Genomic DNA, 7,197 nt, shown 5'->3' on the forward strand with positions numbered 1-7,197 from the left:
CCGCAGAAAACCTCGTAGGAACCCCGTTGCCAAAGACCTCCCCTCCACTGCAAAGACTGTGCTCCCCCCTCAGCTGTCACTGCCACCCCATGGCACGTATGACCGCTGGGCCCCCACATGGGGCCCTATCACCACCCAACTCCCTACTTTCCTGGTCCCTCTCCGCAGATTCTAATCCCCCACTTCCTCACTCACCTCTTCCACAGATGAGACCCACTGCCGAACCCCGACCCAGGCTTCTGCCGGCCTGGGAGTGCTCTGGGGTCTGCCTCCACCCGACAGGGACCTTGGCCACTTGGTGACCACACCCCTCCCCCCTCCAGCCCCCGCCATGTTTCTCCTGCCCTTCCCCTCTTCACCTTATCACAGCCCCCCTTCAAACCCACCCTTGAGCATTTCCCAGAGCCACCTCCAGCATTGTTTTTCCCTTCTGTGTCACTTGGCATGGGGGACAGGATCTTTCTGGGTCCCTCTGCCCCTCTCTCATCCTGTCAGTCACTGCTTCTCTGCTTGTGCTTCCTTCTCCAAGCAAGCGTCTGTCCCCGGCTGGGGTCTCACACTGTGAACCTAGAGAACTGCTTCTGTGCTTGCAAAGCCAGGTTTGAGCCAATCGTGCTGGAATTCCATGCGTCCTCTTCCTTGGCTTTGGGGGTGAGGGGTTTCAGCAGAGAGCCCCTTCCCATCTCCTGCTGTGCAGTGAGCTCTAGGCTCTTTGGCGGGCCCCTCAATAAATGGTTGTGTCACAACTGAGGCTTGATCATTCACCCAGTCCCTCAGGCTTCTTTACCTGCTTGGGATGAAAAGTGGGGGATTAAGAGTGAGTTTACCAGGGCTCATTCAGCTAGAGCTGGGATGGTGAGAAAGAGGACTCAAGGGATGACAGTTGGGAAGAGTAGTGGGTGACATCTAATGACTTGCTTTGCCAAGAGACAGATTGTGATCATCCCCAGGGTTCACCCAGAGGGGGCCCTGTTTCCACCCTCAGCCCCCAAATCATATTGGCCTTTTCCAGCCAGCCAGGGAAAGAGATTCTGTATCTGGAAATGCCTTCAGAAATGGTCTTGAGTTCCTTCCTCAAGTCATCTGGCTCTCAAATTGTCATCACTCCAGCCCTAAAGTTGGGCCTCAACTAGGATCCCCTTCCAGTTACCCAGAAATAGAGTTGAAAAGGAATGGCCACATCCAAATATGCCTTTCCCAGTTATTTGTCTCAGATCCCAGTGTCTGAGTTCCCTGAATGCTCCCTCCCAGAAAGACCCAAGCATGGAAGCCAGGGAACTTTATTTCCACCCAGATTCAAATAGCAGAACTTATAGCTGCTGAGCAGCCATGGAGAAGCCTGACATGTCACCGATGGGCGGGGGACAGGGAGGCAAGTGCCTGTAGCTGAGCGCTTGATGACAGAGGAGCAGGTGGGTAGTGACCAAAAATGGTCTGGGCATGAGCTTGGAGGGGACTAGACAGAGGGGGAGGGGCCGGGCCCCCAGCAGGTGAGGCCGGCCCGGAGGTGGAAGGTAGAGGCAGGCAGTTGTATATTTCAGTGACTCAGTTGAAAGTTGGGGAGATGACATAGTCCTGGAAAACTTTCAAGGCGTATCAAACACATGCAGTGGAGAGAGGTGGGGTGGCAAAGCCACACAGGGAAAAGGATTCCCAAGAAAAAGATCAGAAGCTCTGGAAGGAACCGGTAATTCAGAGTACAGGCTGGACACCCAGGAAGGGACTATCAGGATAAAATAGAGCCACTATTTACTGGGCAGCTAGGATGTGCCAGGCTAAATGGTCTCCATAGATCTATCTGCTCGAGTGATTTTTCATAACAGGCTGTTACCTGAATTTTACAAATGAGCTCTCTGAGTTTGACATAGATGATGCCACAGAAGCAGGATTCACATCCATTTCCATCTACCAGCCAAATTCCTGGACCCCAGAATTTCCCAACTCAAACATTTCCAAGCTGCCCCCTGATTTTTCACTATATTCACTTCTATTTTGTTAACTGAAATAAAAATTTTGACTCACTTTTGTTCAGATGTAAGTTTCGATCCGTCCTGAGAAATATAAATGAAATCATGGGATTGCTATACCAGTTATATTCTCTCTGGTACACCTTAAAATACAATGTAACTAGAAAGGCAAAATATCCTTAACATCAGTTCGTCCCCAGCCAGTGGGACCTGGTCACACTTTGGGAAACACCCTAAGCTGTACTTCCTTCCAGCGATTTGCAGGGGCTCTTGGAGAAGAAGAGGATGAGGAAAGAAGCCCCTCTTTGCTTCAAAGCTCTGATTCTGAGAGGTTGGAGTTAGACAAAATTTGCCCTCTCCCACAACTAGGATGGGGTGGGAGTGGGGATAAGTAGCCAGGCCAGCCTTCAGGGGGCACCTGACTTTTATCTGCCAGACATCAGCTCAACTAGAGTAAGGAACGCGCCAAACCTTAGTAGGCACCATTTGGCATCCTGCAGCCCCCTGTGCTGCTGTCTCCATGCTGGGGCAGGACAGCCTTGGCCTCCTCTCAAGAAAGCAGGGATTCAGAACCAGCCCGGGAATGGGGTGGGGGAAAGTGTTAGTCACTCATGTCAGACTCTTTGCCACCCCATGGACTGTAGCCCGCCAGGTTCCTCTGTCCATGGGATTCTCCAGGCAAGAATACCGGAGTGGGTAGCCATTCCCTTCTCCAGGGGATCTTCCCGACCCAGGGATCAAACCCGGGTCTCCTGCATTGCAGGCAGATTCTTTATCGTCTGCGCCACCAAGGAAGGGGGAAATCTGTACCCAAAGATGCCAAAGCCACTGGTGGTAGCCTGGGTAAGATGCTAAGAGGGCAGAGGAAAAACAAGATCAAGCTCAGGGCTCTGAACAAGCTAGAGGAATTGAGAGAGGGCAGTAGTCCCAAGAGGCCCTGGGGACGGGTGCCAACTGGGGCTCCAGCCTTGGCTGCCCTGCCCAAAAAGGTACCCCTAAGAGCTAGTCCATGGAAGAAGGTACAGGACTGGTAAAAGGAAGCCCTCCAGACCTCCCCCAACCCCTACCCCAGCTCCCAGAGACCAGAAGATTCACGTGCTGAGAATGAGAATTGCCCCCAAGAGGTCCATAGATGGGAAGACTTGTGGCCCTCGTAACATACTACAGAAGCCTGAGAGGGCCAAACACCGTTTGTGTGTTGGCAGTTGTACAGGTGCCCAAGAGGGTCCTGCCAAGACACGTTTCCTTTACGTCCACCTGGGCTTAAAGAAGCTTGAGGGTCCTCTCTGCCCCTCCCCTGCACCCGCTGGCTCCCAGGTTGGGTTTCTCTTCCTGCCACCACCCCACTACTCCCTGGCTCCCCCTATAGGCAGGGTTCTGGTGATGAGCAGCTAAGCTGGTGCAGCAGGTCTCATGAGCCTTCCCAGCCACCGTAGTCCCGGTGCTTTGAGAGGAAGACTGAGTGATGGCTTCCAACCCTAACGATGGTGAGGCTGAGCCCTGTTGCTATAGCAACTTCCCAGGCACTCTCTGACCCTCAAATCAAGGAGGGATTACAGTAGAGTTTAGGGAGCAAGTGGAGAGGAAAAGGCTGTGGACCCCTGACTGGCCCTGGAAACCCTTCCAAACAACCCTGAGTGGAGATGGGTGGTTTAGTTCAGACAAGGGGTGGGGGGTGGGGTGGATGATCCACCCAGAGTGGGGATCTGACCCAGACCAGGCCGTGGGTTAGACCAGCTCAGTGATGGGGTTCAGCTCAGAGTAGGGGTTGGTCCAGCTCAGTGATGGAGTCCAGGTGGTACTAGGCAGTGGTCCAGTCCAGTGTTGAGGTCCAACTCAGACAAGGGGGTGGCCTAGCCTATGGCTTGGCTTTCCTGCCGCAGACTTTCCAGGACGAGCAGGTTTCAAGGAACAGAGGGTCCTGAGATTTTTTTTTGGAGGGGGGAGGAGATCTGAGGCTGGGATCCTGTCTCCTGCTGGGGCCCTGGCTTTTTGAGGGCTGTTTTCCCTGTGAGCCCAAATGGAATCCAGACCAGGGTGGAAGCTGGTACCCCTCCTGTGGGAAACAGGAGCAGGCCAGGCCTACAGTCTCCAAAGACAGCAGCTAGCTGGGTTTCCCTTCTCTGGCACTTCCTGTTGTCAGCAGGGGCCGAGGTTGCCGGGCACTCCCGGGAATAAGTAGCTGCCACTGACCCTGCACTTCTTTTGGGGATCTGGAAAGAAGGAGGAAGATAGTCAAAGCTGCCTCCCCCTCCCCCACCCCTGGGTTTAGCGTTTCGTTTCCGGTTTGGACTTTCTGGGCTGAGAGCAGAGCCAAGCACAGGGCAAGGTTTGACAGAGGCCAAGGACATCCCGGGATGCCATGCCCCTCTCCGCCCCTGCACAGGAGCAGGGCTGAGTTAGTGTTACCCATTTCTCTCTCAAAGTAGCCAAATTTGAGGGCTCTAGCTTCAAAGAGCACTTGCGGGAGGAGATAGGGTGTTTGTAACTGCCCCCCCCCCCACCTCCGCCTTTCTCTCCAGCTGCTCTTTCAGCTAATTAATGGAGTTCTGGGGCCTCCTTGACCCCCAGGGAGGCCCCGGCTGCTGCCTGGGCCTGAGCCTTAACTCCTTCCGCTCCCCAGTGGGCACTGCCCTGGGCACATTGGATGCCATCCTCTGGGCAGTCTAGCACCCACTGAGAAAGGCAAGGCCTGGCAGCAGGGAGCAGTGAAGTCCTTGGAACAGGAAGTTAGCTTTAGCACCCCGCCCCCAGGGCAGGCAGGCTAGCCAGGAGGGACACCCTCAGGAGACTCTTCCCACCACCTGCTGCCAAGGAGGGCCTTTACCAACCTTGGCCAGCTGGGAGCAGGTACCTTTAAACGCTTCCCTAGCAACCAGCTCCTCCTCCCCTGTCCACCCCCACCCCCAGGCCCTCCCAAGGAACTCAGCTCAGAGACTCTGCTGTATTCCTGGTTTCCCTGTTCCTGGGAGAGTCAGGGCGGCCTGGGATGGATCCGGGGTCAGGCAGAGGCTGGGATGGGGACTCAGAGACCACCTTCCAGCTGTGGCTGCAGCTGCTTCTCTGGGGCCATCTGATTGTCCGCCTCCTGGGCTACCTGCGCCATACCCTCTGGGCACCTAAGCCGCAACCAGCACCTTGAGCCTCCCTGGCCAGGGGCAGACGGGCCCCAGATCACCCCATCCCACTCCACTCCCCGCCCTTGTACCCTCTGCTGGAAGAGGCAGGAAGCAGAGGTGAGTATGGGGACTCCTGGCTGGGTTTTCCCCCCATCATTATTCCTCTTTATCTGCCCTCTCTTCCTGCCACTGCCACACCCTGTCCCTCACCCCCAAATCTGGCAAGCTGACGAGAGCGCACATAGCCTGGTCCCTCCCGCACTTTGGAAAGGTCGGAGCAAGGCTGTGTCAGGATCAAGGTGTCCTTGTGGAGCCTCTTAGTGGGGTACCAACAGACAGAGACGCTGACCCACCACGTTGGGAAAAAACAGGATGTGGCATTTCTCAGGGACAACTGAGAGGAAAAGAAGAAGCAGGACCTGCTTTTCTCCTGGAGTCCTCTCAAATGCACTCCTCTCTGCCTTCTTGGGTGGATGACGGTAGAGTCCCAAGAGGGTACTTCACCCCCCTGCCCCCCTGCCCACCTTCATCCAGCATTCAGCGTGTACGTTTGGAGGTTTCCAAGGAAGGTGTCGTATGTCAAGAAAGATTCCGCTAGTGAAACCCTTGCAAGCCGTGCAGCCCCCAGGCTCGGAGAGTTCTCAGACAAGTTGGTGGCTCAGCCAGGCATACCAAGCGAGGACCCTCGGCCATTCCTGACTGCCCCCTCTCTGCCCAGTCATTCTTCATAGGGCTTTCCTAGCCAACTATCTGTCCTCCATCTGCCACTCTTGTGGCCCCCCACAGAAGGCTCTTCTCTTGGAACACTGAGGGAGAGTCTTAGGATTGATGGGGGGAGGGGTGTGGCTACCCACAAGGCTGTGGGCATTCCTGGCACTGCCTACGGGTGAGATAGGCAAATAACAGGCAAAGCCAAAGTACAAGTGTGCAGGACCCTCTCAGGGTGGCAACCGTCCCAGGGACATCAGGGTTGAGGATAGCTCTGTCTGTGGGCCACCCTGGTGCCCTGGGACCCGTCAGAAACAAAGCACTTAATCTCGTGGGTGTGAGGGACTGTCTGGAAAGTGGTCAGAGGCCAGTCTTCTCATCTGTCCAATAAGAGTAATGGCAGCTCTGAGCCATCAGTGTAGGAGTTAAGCGTGGAAAGCATTGAGTGTGTCACAGAGCTGACACACAGAGAGGGTCCCGAACAGCAGCACGGCTGGCCCCAGGTGGGCCGTTGCAAGGACAGGTCCATACTGCTAGAGTCCATCAGGCCATGCATTCAAGATCTGAGCATTCAGTGCTCTACCTGTATTTTATACCTGTATTTTAAAATACACTTGAACCTCCCTGAAGACTCCACGCTTCCACTGCAGGTAGGGGGCGCGGGTCCCATCCTTCATCAGGGAAGTTCTGCCTGCCATGCCATGAGGCCCCAAAAACTTAAAAAATACTTCACAGCAAGATTAATAGCTGACATTTACATAGCACTTACACCCTGTGCCAGCCACCATCCAAACCCCCTTTGCCAAGATTAACTCCTTTAGTCCCTACAACTACCCTACTGGGTCATTACGATTATTATCCCCAGTTTACGGATAAGGAAAACTGAGGCCCAGAGGTCAGTCACACAGCTCCTTAGGGACCAGGTCAGGCGCTGAACTTGATCTTATCCCAGAGTCCTGGCCCCTACCTACTTTGCCGGGGTGCTGCTCCACACTGGTGGGAATGCCTGTTTTCAGGCTTCAGTTCAGGGGGGTGGTGAATGGGAAGAACCCATAAAAGGAATGTGGGGGGCAAGTGAACCAAAGGAGAGAGTGGACACAAAGTAGCAAGCCCAGGGTCCACAGGGAAATCTTCAATGCTAGCTGGATGGTAACGTTCACCTGGGGCTGCTGAGGGGCCTGTAGGGGGCAGGCATCAGGCGAGGCTTTCTCTGAAGCGGCTCAGGAGCCAGGGGCCCTCCATTGGCAAAGGCGGGAATGGAGCCAGCTGGGGGCCAAGGCAACAGCTGAACCCCCCAAGGGCGCCTGCTACCCGAGCCCCAGAGGCCTCCACCCGGGCCGGCCTCCCCAGAGAAGGGACCAGAGGAGCCGCCAAATCCAGAGGCTATAAATACCTCGGCTGGC

This window comes from Bison bison, unplaced genomic scaffold, assembly GCF_000754665.1.
Source record: "Bison bison bison isolate TAMUID 2011002044 unplaced genomic scaffold, Bison_UMD1.0 scf7180017864365, whole genome shotgun sequence".
NCBI lineage: Eukaryota > Metazoa > Chordata > Mammalia > Artiodactyla > Bovidae > Bison > Bison bison.